Source organism: Bos javanicus, chromosome 15, assembly GCF_032452875.1.
Source record: "Bos javanicus breed banteng chromosome 15, ARS-OSU_banteng_1.0, whole genome shotgun sequence".
NCBI classification, from domain to species: Eukaryota; Metazoa; Chordata; class Mammalia; order Artiodactyla; family Bovidae; genus Bos; species Bos javanicus.
The window spans coordinates 83,599,922-83,613,243 of NC_083882.1; the positions used below are offsets into that span (position 1 = coordinate 83,599,922).

The window sequence follows — 13,322 nt, forward strand, 5'->3', positions numbered from 1 at the left end:
ATATTTTAAAAGACAACGATAAAATCACATAAATACTCATTGACCCACTCTCCAGCTTTATGAAATCCACAATAATCGGCTACACTTGCTTCCATTTTAATTTCTGGTAGAATCAAAGTTCAGGTAAAGTTGAAGTCCCCATGGCCACCCTTGATTATATTCTCTTCCCTCTTTGCCCAGATGGAAGCTTGGTCATTTTGCATTTCTCTATGCATTTTATAATTTTATGTGAAATAGATGAATCCATAAACCCATGTTTTGCAGGCACTCAAAACTTTTATTTGTTCCATCCTACAGCTTTTGTTGTTGTTCAACACTATTTAGAGATTTATAAGTGCAGGCTTGGTTTACGTCTTCTCTGGTATGCTACTGAGTGAACGCACCATAAATCGTCTTCATTTTTCTGTTGATGGGTGGAACATGTCTACGTTCGTCTGTTACATGTGACGTCTGTACTTGGGCATTTTTTTTGCATGCCCAGGACCATGAGGCCACAGGTGTGCAGGTCGGAAAACCAACTCTCTCTTACCCTATTGTTCTCTAACGAGGTGCGACAGTTTAGTTTTCCCAGCAGAATGGCAGCTGTTCTCATTTTCACCAGCACTTGCTGCTTGCAGATATCTTACTTTTTGACAATCTGAGGGGAAGATAAGACTAACTCAGGCTGAGCTTTTTTCTGAACTTTTAAATTTTTAGGTGATAATAGAGTCATATGTAACTGTGTAATACTTAGCAGTTGTATAAGACATGCTACAGACAGATAAGTGCACCTTTTACTCAATTCCATCCAATGGTAACATCTTGCAAAACAGAGTGCAATATTACTTTAGGATGTTGACATGGCTACAGCCAAGCCGCAGAACATTTCTGTCACAACCCCTCAGGCTGCCCTTCGACAGTCACATCTGCTCTCCTGAATTCCTCATGCCGCCTCGCTTCCCTCCCACCTCAGCCTCTCATCTCTGGCAACCGTACATCTATTCTCCATTTCTCGAATCTCATCATCTCGAGATGCCCCCTAAATGGAGTCATACAGTAAGTTAGTCCCAGGGACTGGCTTTTCCATTCAGAAAATTGCCTGGAGGTCTGCCGACACTGTGTGTATCAAGGCTCCATTCTTCTTTGTGATGAGTAGTATTCCATGGCATGTTTATACCATCGTTTAATCATTCACCCATTGAAAAGCATCTGGGACATTTCTAGTTTTTTGCTATTATGAACAAAGCGGTTATAAACATTTGCATATATTTTGTGTGAATGTACATTTTTATTTTCCTGGGATAAATGGAGTTCGATATCTGGATCACATGGTTGTGGTTGTTTAGTTACTCAGTCATGTCTGGCTCTTTTGCGACCCCACAGACTGCAGCCGGCCAGGCTCCTCTGTCCCTGGGATTTCCCAGGCAAGAATACCGGAGTGGGTTGCCATTTCCTTCTCCAGTTCATCTTCCCCACCCAGGGATCACACCCACGTCTCCTGCACTGGCAGGCAGATTCTTTACCAGTGAGCTTCCAGGGAAGCCTGGCTCACACGGTAGTTATACGTTTAGGTTTTAAAGAAATCCAGAGACTAATTTCCAGGGTGGTAATATTTTACATTGCCACCAACAGTGTATGAATGGTTCAGTTTCTCCACAGCCCTGTTAAATATGACTTGATGTCATATTTTTATTTTAGCTACTCTGATAGGTATATAGTAATATCTCCTTGTGATTTTAATTTATATTTAAATAATGGCTAATGGTGTTGGCTAAGATCTTTTCACGTGCTAATTTGCAATCTGTGCATCCTCTTAGTGAAAAAATTACATGTTATATAATTTTCATTTGGTTGGTGAGTTTTCAGTATCCTCTGAGGCTCCTTTTAGTATTCCAAGGCAACTAAGAAGATTTATGTTAAGTGAAGACCACATAAATTGCCAACTTGACTCTTTATATCTCATGTCCTACCCAATCCAGTAATTTTAAGGTATTGTGACATTCTTCTAGAACCTAGCCCACATAGAAAATTATATTAGAAAATGATTCCCTTTCTCAGATACAAAAATTACTGTCCAGTTATATTTAGCAGGAAAAGAGGAGGCACCACAGACACTCAGCTTCTATAGAAGCAGAGTTGCTCGGTTTTAGTTTTTTGGACAAGTCATTATTGCTTCATCAGCCCTTACTTCATCCTTTTACACACCACGAAGCTGTACATTCAAACGTGGAAACACAGGCTTGCTTAGAGGAGCTTCAGTTGAACCTGGGAGATCAAAGGCGCTCTATGCTGCAGAGCGAAAATGGTAGGACATTGATAGCTACAGTCTTACGATGCCAGCTCCACAATGACTTTGGAGAACCAGATCAGAAGATTTTATTTCATATTGAAGGATGTATGTTTAGTATGGGTATTTTCAGAGGATGAAGTAATATGCTGAGACCATCTTTAGCAGAATTGCTCAGCTCTAAGGCTTTTTTTTTTTTTTTTTAACTTAGCAGAAGAATGATGCTGCAGTTCATGGGGTTGCAAAGAACTGGTCATGATTTTGTGAGTGAATAACAGAAGGATGTTCTCTTTGTTTATATTAACTGTGCTAAAATTTTCTGGGCTGATTTGTGTGACAGCAACACTAACAGAAAGTGTTTCTTTTCTCCTTCTTAGCTGTGAAAGTACGCTGCAGCTACTTTTGGTTCTATGCCAAGATTAAACCCACACTATTTCACAATTTGTACATGAATCCTGATGAAGCATTTTTAGGAAATGACTGCCCTGTAACCTACGTTTCACCAGATGCTCATTATGAATTTTTCTACTATTCTAATAAATGTGGCATCATAACCAAAGTAAGAGGAATGGCTATTTTACCTAAAACCTGAATGTTGTATGGTTCCTTCAACAGCCCCCAAACCAGAAGTCATCAAGTTTTTATCTATAATATGGCTGGACTGATTTCTCTAATAGTCACATTCAGGACAGAGGAAATTAATGAAGGAGATGATAAATACTTATTTTCTTGTTGGGTAATAACTGCAAACTCTAATGTGAACCTTGTAGATATAAAATCCAATTAGTGACAGAAAAGTCAGGAAGATGGCAAGTTAGAAAGTTTCCACATCTCACAGCTTATCATGTTACATTGTAGCATATAAAGTGATAATTACAGTTTATGAAGTTTGGCCTGGTGCAGTCAGAAGGAGGAAATAACATAGTTAAGCATCAGAAGGTTTTTCAAAGTAGATGTCTCACATTCTCCAGCCCCACCCAATCCCGCTGACCAGAGACTTTGACGGGCCTTACTGGGCACAGTGAATGATCAACTATACCAACTGCTAAAAAAGTCTGATTGGGATTTTGGCTTAATTTAAAAAATGTTAGCAGCCTACAAAAGTTTGCTGTAAAATTACTTGCTATTTTGCTCCCTATCCCAAATGGAATATTAAATAATAGAATTTTCCAGTCTAGCTGAATGTCAAATATTGGGTTCCACAGAAAGCAAAATTTAAGGTGGAGTTGAGCATGCAGGATGTTTTATTAAGAAGTGTCTATTTTTATGCCAGTACCATAACGTTTTGATTAATACAGCTTTGTAGGGTAGGTTTTTTCCCAAGAGGAAACAGCTCCGTTGACACAGCTATAGATTCAGTGTGTCTGTGGGAGGGACCACGCTGAGGCTCGTCTTTTGCTGCCATCCTGAACCAGATGGAGTGTGACTCGTGATGCCCCCAGCTCTGCTTTTCTCGCTTGCTTTGACTCTTCAAGGTTTCTGCGGTCTATACAGCTTCAGGGTAGTTTCTGTTTCCTGTGAAAAGTATCACTGGGGTTTGGATAGGGATTGTGTCTACTCTATGGACGGATGTGGGTAGTATGGATATTTGAACAATCTTAATTCCTCTGATCCACGATCATGGGGTAGCTTTCCACTGTTTGCCTTCAATTTCCTTCACCAAAGCCTTGTGATTTTCGGTGTTAGATGTTCTACTTTCTTAGTTAAATTTATCACTAAAGATCTTATTTTTTGATCTATTGAAAAAATGGGACTTTTTCCTTTATTTTTTCCATGTATTTTGTTGTTGTTGTACAGAAACACAACTAAGTTCCCCGGGATTTATGTGAGTAGAGGCAGCTCCCAGGTTCCAAAGTGCATTCACACGGGCTTAAAGCTCATACTCTCTACAGCTAAGCAGTATTCCAGTTACAGCAGTGTTTCTCAAAAGGAGGTATAAGCAAACTTCCTTGAATTTGAATCACAGAGATCCTTTTCTTTTGGCTCACAAGTGCTGCCTGCCTCTTCTACACAAGCATTCTGCCAGACTTTAACGCTTGTGTCCATTGAGAAGATGGCTTAGTTTCTCATGAACGGAGGTTGACTGTGGTCACTTTTAGAGAGCTTGCAGGACCCACAACTTCCTATTCAAATAATTATTAAGTTTCCCGAGGCTCTTGAGACAAACATCTGCTTAAAATCTTTCTTTGTCCCTTTAGACTTTCCAGGAGACTCTTCTGCTTCAGACTAAAATCAAGTATATGTCAAGTAACTCCGGAGACACAGCTGAAATGCCCGTGTTGTGTGTCGTCACAAAACAAGCATGGTATGCCAGACTTCTGCCCTGGTTCCCAGCTCCATCTTAGTTTCCAAGATGAGAAACCGACCTGAGAGATTAAAAGGCATAACTGGGAGGGAGAAAAGACACAACCCTATTGGTAACATCAGTTTGTTGATTCCTGGCCCTATATATTTCAGAGTTATTTCAATTGTCTTCTAGGAAAAAGAGTAGCCTGCCGGGCTCCTCTGTACATGGAATTTTCCAGGAAAGAATACTGGAACAGGTAGCCATTCCCTTCTCCAGGGGATCTTCCAGACTCAGGGCTTGAACCTGGGTCTCCTGTCTTGCAGGCGGACTCTTTACCATCTGAACCACCAGGGAAGCCCTGTATATAATACCAGGAATACTGAAAAATGGAATGACGATTTTTTTTTTTTATACAACTGTCAGAGTCACTGAAAATCTGATGTATCTTAACCAGCTCTTAATCAAATCTAGCTATTTTGAAGTGTGAACCCACATTCAAGGTTCCTGAAAGAATTAAGAAAGTCTAAATGATAGTATATGAACTCACTGAAGATTCAAGGTCAGCATGCTGGACTCAAGATGTAGGGAGAGAGATGGAACATGCTAGAACAGAATCCATAGGTTAAGATTAATTTTTTTGGTATCTTACCAACTTTTAAGAAAGCCTGTAATAATCAAGCTTTTTAGATCATAGCAACTTTGATCAGGTCTTGGCAAACTTCTGATTGTTGGTAGGACTTTATTTGGATAATTTTTCTGTTAGGTTCTTCTGGTTAAAACCTTGAACTGAGTTTTTTTTTCCTCTCAGTGATTACAGAAGAGCCTTACTACATAGTGTTCTTCTCATAGATAATAACGACAGTAAATAACAACTAACAGTTATTAATCACCATATTCCTGCACTCTTCCAACACTGTATAAATAGACTTGTTCTTCGTGACAGCTCAATGAGATAGATACTATTATGCCAACTTAGGGGTAAGGAGATTGAGGCACAGCGAAATTATTTACCTGAGACCATTTTCTGGTAGATGGTAGAACCAGGAAGTAAACCCAGAGTTTGGTTTCTAAGCCCGTGTTACTCAACACCACAAACACCGCCTGTGAAGTTCTGGAACAATAAGCAGAAATCAATCCATCTACTAGTCATAGGAATTTGGCCTGAAACTCAGTTTTGGAAACAGTAAGGTCTGAATAGATCTTAGATTCATGTGATATTTCTATATTTTCTTCTCTCACTTTAGTATGTACCCTTTTACATTTTTTTTTTTTTTTTAGCATGTACCGTTTGTCAAATGAAACTGAAAGTGGAGATGATGAAACCAGCTCTGAAGACATGGAAGTTTCTTACATAATGCAGTCACAGTAAGGGTCCTCGGAACTGGCATTTTATGATTTTGTCCACGCATGTCCTAGACAAGAGCCAATACAGTTGACAAGGAAATGTCCCCTATTTGTATTAAGGCATTTTGTGCCTAAAAAGCTTCCAATTCAGGAATGGGCAGTTCATGCATTCCTTCCTGTGTTTGTTGGAGGTGTTGCTGATCATGTGCTTTTGTTAATATGTCACTAACTTCCAGGGATCCCATTTAAGTAAGAGCTGTCCTTCTGGGGTATCATATGAAATTCCGTGATAAATGCAAAGATGAAAGAAATATCCATCAATTCCAACATCAATGGAGTTCTAAATCTTAAAAAAAAAAAAAAAAGTGTCAAACTGAACCTACAAAGTGAAGGCTTAGATGTGTTGGTAATCCCTGGTGACGTGAGCTCAGAAGTGCCATAATGCTGGGTGGTTACTTCTTCCAGGAAGGACAGAATACCTTCAGGCAGTACAGTTCTTTCTCCTTGAGCCACATCTGAAGGGATATTAAGATAAATCCACAGGCATGTTGATTTGGGGTTATCAATAAAGAGGTGGAGCTATGCAACAGAAAGTATCGGGGTAGTCTTAGAGAATTTCAGTTGTACCTCATAGTTTAGCGAGGAATCATTACACACTTAAGGATATTGTCCCAAGGGTAAAATGTTTTCCTTTCTCTTGAATTCTCTTTTAATCTATACCCTCTCTCCCATCCACACCCCCACACATATAAACTGCTTTACTGATGAATAGCAAGCTCATTGAAATAGTTAAATAATGTTTATATTGGGACTGATTTTAAATTTTCTTCTATTTCAGGAACGATCTGAATACTATATTCTCTCTGTGTGCCAAATGATGTAACTTACTAGAAGAGAAGAAATGAGATCTATGTTCAAAGGCAACTTCTGAAATGACTGTTTAGGACTGAAGATTTAGTGTGTTGTTTTATAGAAATCGGAGGAGCTGGCATGGAACTGAATGATACCCAATTGTCTGTTTCAAAAAGCTAATTTTTTATTTTAAATCAAATGGCATGTTGCCTTCTTATCTTTTTTTTTTTTCAAAAAGACACTACCCCTGCTTTTAACTCCATGGAGCCTTATTTATGAATAAAGTGTGTTCTATTACCTGTCTGTAATTATTGAAGGGCTGTGTCATTTTAAGCTTTGACGCTCACTATAAAGAGGTTTTTAAGGGCAGAATGACTAATTCTTCCCTGCTTGGTGGCTGATTCATAAGCTTAGCTGAGATTTACAACTAGTTGGATCATTTATTCATTTGATGAACATGCTTTCATGGAATTTACATTTTGGTAGGGCACAGACTATTAAAAAAAAACACATAATCTATAAATTCCAGGAATGGGGTAAATGCTACTTAGGAAAAAAGCCTGGCAGAGAAGGGAGACTGCTAATATCCGGGTGAGGGCTGCTCTTCTGCGCATGGCGTCAGGAAATGCCTGCCCGGAAGGGGGCTGGCAGAGACCCGAGGGGCGCGAGGGAGTGAGCCGCGCAGACCCAGGCCCAGCGGGTTCACAGCAGGCAGGAGCGTGCGGTCGGAGGGGAGAGTGCTAATAAACCAGGAGAGCCCCTCCTCCCCAGAACAAGGGGAGTGGAGAGGGCTAGCGTCTCAAAACTGACCTGACAACCTTGGTTTTACTTGAAACAGCGGGCGAGTCACCGGAAAGCCTCGGAGTGACGAGAGGACAGGCGGCTCGGATCGCCCCGGCTGCTGCGCGCGGAGCAGACACCAGGGGGCGCAAAGGCCGAGCCGCTGTTCCGTCGCTCAGTCGTGTCCGACTCTGACCCCACGGACTGCAGCCCGCCAGCTCCTCTGTCCTCGGGGTTCTCCGGGCAAGAAGACTGGAGTGGGCTGCCATTTCCTCCTCCAGGAAAGGCTGAGTAGGGAAACCAAGACGAACGCTGGTACTCTTGAGTGGGAGGGTTGGAGGGCTTGGTAGACCAGTTCTCAGAGTTCTCATCTAGGGGCCATCTTTCCCTTCAGGGCACTAGACGAATCTGGAGAGGTTTTTTTTCTTGCAATGAGAGGTGGTGTTAGTGGTGGTGTGTTGCTTAAGGCTACGGGGCACCGGCCAGTGATGCCACTAAACATCCTACAGAGAGTAAGACAGCACTCCCTACCTCCGCCCCCGCCCAACATACACAACAGAGAATTTCCTGGGTTGAAGTTGAGAGCCCTGGGTTAGGTAGAGCAGTGGAATAAACAGAAAGTGCTCAGATTTTGAAGAGATATATACCTGTATAGATATATCAATATAATCTGAGAAAGATTTGCAAAGAGTTGGATATGGGGGTATAAGAGAGGAATCCAGGAGACTTTAGGATATTTGAGCTCTTGATGGGAATACCAGACCACCTGACCTGCCTCTTGAGAAACCTGTATGCAGGTCAGGAAGCAACAGTTAGAACTGGACATGGAACAACAGACTGGTTCCAAATAGGAAAAGGAGTACGTCAAGGCTGTATATTGTCACCCTGCTTATTTAACTTCTATGCAGAGTACATCATGAGAAACACTGGGCTAGAGGAAGCACAAGCTGGAATCAAGATTGCCAGGAGAAATATCAGTAACCTCAGATATGCAGATGATACCACCCATATGGCAGAGAGTGAAGAAGAACTAAAAAGCCTGTTGATGAAAGTGAAAGAGGAGAGTGAAAAAGTTGGCTTAAAGCTCAACATTCAGAAAACGAAGATCATGGCATCTCGTCCCATCTCTTCATGGGAATTAGATGGGGAAACAGTGGAAGCAGTGTCAGACTTTATTTTTCTGGGCTCCAAAATCACTGCAGATGGTGATTGCAGCCATGAAATTAAAAGACACTTACTCCTTGGAAGGAAAGTTATAACCAACCTAGACAGCATATTAAAAAGCAGAGACATTACTTTGCCAACAAAGGTCCATCTAGTCAAGGCTATGGTTTTTCCAGGGGTCATGTATGGATGTGAGAGTTGGACTATAAAGAAAGCTGAGTGCCGAAGAATTGATGCTTTTGAAGTGTGGTGCTGGATAAGACTCTTGAGAGTCCCTTGGACTTCAACGAGATCCAACCAGTCCATCCTAAAGGAGATCAGTCCTGGGTGTTCATTGGAAGGACTGATGTTGAAGCTGAAACTCCAATACTTTGGCCACTTGATGCAAAGAGCTGACTTATTGGAAAAGACCCTGATGCTGGGAGGTATTGGGGGCAGGAGGAGAAGGGGACGACAGAGGATGAGATGGTTGGATGGCATCACTGACTTGATGGACATGGGTTTGGGTGAACTCCGGGAGTTGGTGATGGACAGGGAGTCCTGGCGTGCCGCGATTCATGGGGTCACAAAGAGCCGGACATGACTGAGCGACTGAACTGAACTGAAAGTGGGAGGTGCCACTAACTTGATAAGAATGTGGGAGATCCTGGCTTAGAAGCTCTATTCGGTAGATGTCAAGTTTAAGATGTTCATTAGATTTCTAAGTGGAGAGAGCAAGTGGATATTGAACATATAGGTCTGGGGTTCAGAGGAGGTGGTCCAGGCTGGATGTAGAAAATTTGTATTGATCAGCAAAAATTTAAAGCTGCTAAGACTGGATGAGTTCAAGCAAAAAAAGTGAGGAAAAGAAGATAATGGGCTCAAGGCTCAGGTCTTGGGGTTTCTGATATTAAGAAGTAGCTGAGAGGAGACAGAAACCTCAAAGGAGGAAAGCAGTAGGGTAGACTGGAAGCAAATCTGCCAGAGAGCGGAGTCCAGACAGCCACACAGGTGGAGGCAATAATCACATCACTTGTTTCTGAAAGGTTAAGTAGGGTGGTTGAGAACTAAGAATTGACCATTTGCTCTAGCGAACAGACAGAGCACTGATGATGCTGGAAAAAGCGGTTTTGGTGGAGAGGCTATGCTCAACAGTCAGGTTTAGGAGAGGGTGGATAAGAAGTTGGAAAAAGCAGAAACACTAATTTGAGAAGATAAATGCACAACAGTGTTCATAGCGGCATTTTTTACAAATGCCAACCAATGGAAGCAACCTATCGACAGATGAGTGGATAAAGATGTGATACACACACACACACACACACACACGCGTGTGCACACACACACACACACACACAGAGATACTACCCAGCCATGAAAAGAGCAAAATCTTGCCATTTGCAGCAAGATGGATGGTTTTAGAGGGCATTATGCTAAAGTGAAATGTCAGACAGAACATGACAAATATCATACAATGTCACTTATATGTGACACCTAAAAATATGACCAACTAGTGAATATCACAAAAAGAAGCAGACTCACAGGAAGAACGAACTAGTGGCTGTCAGTGGGGAGAGGGAGGGGGAGGGGGAGCCTCCTGTAGGGGTTAGGAGATACAAACTATCAGGTATAAAATAAGCTACAAGCATATATTGTACCACCTTGGGAATGTGGTGAATGTTTTGTAACTATAAATGCAGTATAACCTTTAAAAATTGTGCATCACTACATTATACACCTGTAATTGATATAATATACAGCAACCATACTTCAGTTCAAAAAAACAGAGGATAAGAAAGAACCTGAAAGAGTATAAATGACTTTTCCTAGGAGTGTGGCTGTCAAGAGAAGAATAGAAATTGGGTTTGCCACAAACACTAGTCAGTGTAACTTGCTTAACTTCCCTGTGTTGATACAATTGCTTCCTCAAATGAAAGCGTGATTTCTTAGATTTTCCATTTCAGTCTCAGGGCCTTCCACTTCCCCCAGCCATCTTTGCAGCCACCCCAGAATATAGATAACCTCTCCAGTCTTTCAAATACAAGAGTGATCCATAGATGAGCAAGGTTATGACCTGGGGGCTTGTTAGAATGAAGTGTTACATATCAAGTCTAATTCAGTTCAGTTCAGTGCAGTGCAGTCGCTCAGTCGTGTCCGACTCTTTGCGACCCCATGAATCGCAGCACGCCAGGCCACCCTGTCCATCACCAACTCCCGGAGTTCACCCAGACTACTCAATTGAACTCTGTCTTTTAACAAGATCCTTGCAAGATTTAAAAGCAAAATGCAAGTTTTTTTTTTTTTAAGTAAATTGTGGGTAAGAGTGAGTCCACATGTTTACCTGGACCCTAAGAGATGAAGCTGAATCTCTTCTATCATAAGGGAAAGGATTTCAGGTGGGTTCTGTGGTATTCATTTCCCTCCCACTCCAACACCCTGTAGAGCTGGGATCCTTTCAGTAACTCCAGTCAGGAAAGACTTATTTCACTGTCCTTTTGTGGACAAGCTAAGACATAAGAAATAAATGGCTAGCCAAAATTGATTCCATTGCCCTCCCCAACTCATTTAGATAATTCTACACAGGTGCTTCTGTATCTAGGAGAAGGCAATGGCAACCCACTCCAGTGTTCTTGCCTGGAGAGTCCCAGGGACAGGGGAGCCTGGTAGGCTGCTGTCTATGGGGTTGCACAGATTCGGACACGACTGAGCGACTTCACTTTAACTTTTCACTTTCATGCATTGGAGAAGGCAATGGCAACCCACTCCAGTGTTCTTGCCTGGAGAGTTCCAGGGACGGGGGAGCCTGGTGGGCTGCCATTTATGGGGTCGCACAGAGTCGGACACGACTCAAGCGACTTAGCAGCAGCAGCAGCTTCTGGGTCTAGTTTCCTTTTGCCTAGCTAAGTGAGAAGTTATTAGCAGAACAGTCTCCATTTTAGGTAACTCTTCAATTTCCTAATCAAAAAGAATATTGAATTTTCCCTGTACCATATGGTATGATAAATTGTGAAAAGGTTAAAGCACCTGGAAATACTCTTGATTCATCTAAAACTTCTAGACAGCTAAAGTGGCCCAATCCTTTCTGGAGGAAAGCCTCTTCCCCTTGCATACAGAGTCTGCAAATATCTTCCTTGAGGCAGGATCTTCATAAAAAGACACTTGTCTCCTTAAAAATCTGCTCCGACTATCCTTAATCCCATCAGGCTGATAATAAGGTCAGGTCTCAGCAGAGCAAGAGGGGAAATACAGTCTCTAGGGAGGAGACTGTTAGTTAATTGAAAAAGAGAAGACATAAATGTCCGTCAGATTTTAAATATTTCATGGTTTTCATATGCAGCATGAAAATTTCATTTTCATGGTTTTCTAATGACTATGCTGCCATTCTGAAGGAAGTGTTAGATGCATAGGCAATGATATTTTTTAAAAACAGTGATTTATGATCCAGCAATCCCACTGCTGGGCATGCACACTGAGGAAACCAGAAGGGAAAGAGACACGTGTACCCCAATGTTCATCGCAGCACTGTTTATAATAGCCAGGACATGGAAGCAACCTAGATGCCCATCAGCAGATGAATGGATAAGAAAGCAGTGGTACATATACACAATGGAGTATTACTCAGCCATTAAAAAAGAATACATTTGAATCAGTTCTAATGAGGTGGATGAAACTGGAGCCTATTATACAGAGTGAAGTAAGCCAGAAAGAAAAACACCAATACAGTATACTAATGCATATATATGGAATTTAGAAAGATGGTAACAATAACCCTGTATGCGAGACAGCAAAAGAGACACTGATGTATAGAACAGTCTTTTGGACTCTGTAGGAGAGGGAGAGGGTGGGATGATTTGGGAGAATGGCATTGAAATACGTATAGTATCATGTATGAAACGAGTCGCCAGTCCAGGTTCGATGCACGATACTGGATGCTTGGGGCTGGTGCACTGGGACGACCCAGAGGGAGGGTATGGGGAGGGAGGAGGGAGGAAGGTTCAGGATGGGGAACACATGTATGCCTGTGGCGGATTCATTTCGATATTTGGCAAAACCAATGCAATATTGTAAAGTTTAAAAATAAAATAAAATTTAAAAAATTAATTAAAAAAATAAAAACAGTGATTTACTTTTGGCTGTACTAGGTCTTCACTGGTACGCTCGGGCTTTCTCTTGTTGCAGCAGCTGGACTCCAGTTGCGGCGCACAGGCTTCTCACTGCGGGGCTTCTCTCGCTGCAGAGCAAGGGCCGGAGGGCGCGTGGGCTTCGGTAGTTGCCACAGGTAGGCTCACTAGTCGCTGCTCCCAGGCTCCAGAGCACAGGCTCAATAGCTGTGGTGCACGGGCTTAATTACTCTGTGGCATGTGGGCTCTTCCTGGACCGAGGATTGAACCCTCATCTCCTGCTTTGCCAGGCAGATTCTTTACCACTGAGCCACCAGGGAAGCCACAGCCAATGATATTAAAATTCTCTGAGACAGTTTATGTAAATAAACCTGTCAGTAATTCAATATAGAACAATATAAATTCCATTTGTTATGAATAACTAGATAGAGATGCATCCATGAAATGAAATACTTGTAAATAAAATTACCATGATGTCCTACAATAAAATATCATCTGGCTTGCCTGAGCATGGGGGAAAAGAATGTGT

At 41.8% G+C, this 13,322-nt stretch overlaps 1 long non-coding RNA gene across 1 annotated transcript in view; it reads left to right on the forward strand.

Annotated features, from left to right (window-relative positions):
• LOC133227162 (uncharacterized) overlaps positions 1 to 7,210 on the forward strand; it is a 33,353-nt gene extending 26,143 nt beyond the window's left edge. The window contains exons 3-6 of the long non-coding RNA XR_009729738.1: positions 2,644 to 2,825; positions 4,465 to 4,571; positions 5,832 to 5,918; positions 6,736 to 7,210. This is a non-coding gene — a long non-coding RNA (uncharacterized LOC133227162). The remainder of the gene's footprint in view (positions 1 to 2,643; positions 2,826 to 4,464; positions 4,572 to 5,831; positions 5,919 to 6,735) is intronic.
• Positions 7,211 to 13,322: the final 6,112 nt, after the last annotated feature.